The sequence below is a fragment of the Plasmopara halstedii genome (assembly GCF_900000015.1).
Source record: "Plasmopara halstedii genome assembly, contig: Scaffold_110, whole genome shotgun sequence".
NCBI lineage: Eukaryota > Oomycota > Peronosporomycetes > Peronosporales > Peronosporaceae > Plasmopara > Plasmopara halstedii.
The window spans coordinates 1,586,098-1,586,585 of record NW_020187031.1 but is presented as its reverse complement, the minus strand read 5'-3'; positions in this window follow the sequence as shown (position 1 = coordinate 1,586,585).

Genomic DNA, 488 nt, shown 5'->3' with positions numbered 1-488 from the left:
CAATCATGGATTTGCGGTCCTCAGTGTCCGCAGCGAAGTCTGCATCGCTGTAACCGGTAATAAAAACATCAGGTAAGCCTTCAGTTTGCTCTTGATTTCTCATCTTCAACTTTAAACATTTTGCTCCCTTTAGATATCGTAGAATTCTTTTTCCAAGTTGTATGTCTTGTTCCCTCGGATCATGGGTTCTTCTCGTCATCTTATGAACGGCAAATGACAAGTCTGGACGTGTGCAACGCGAAATCCACAACAAACTCCCCACTAGTGACCTCAAATTCTTTGATTCGTGCAATTTTGGGCTGGATTCGTCATATAAATGCCCAGAATCAATCGGAATTCTTGTGATTTTTGCGTCATTCATTACATATTGGTTTAAAAGGTCATCCATAAGATTCTTTTGATCAATAAAATAATCTTCTTCGTGTTCGATGATTCTCATTCCCAAGAACTTGTTAACTTCTCCCAATTCCTTGATTTGTAAGCTTTTT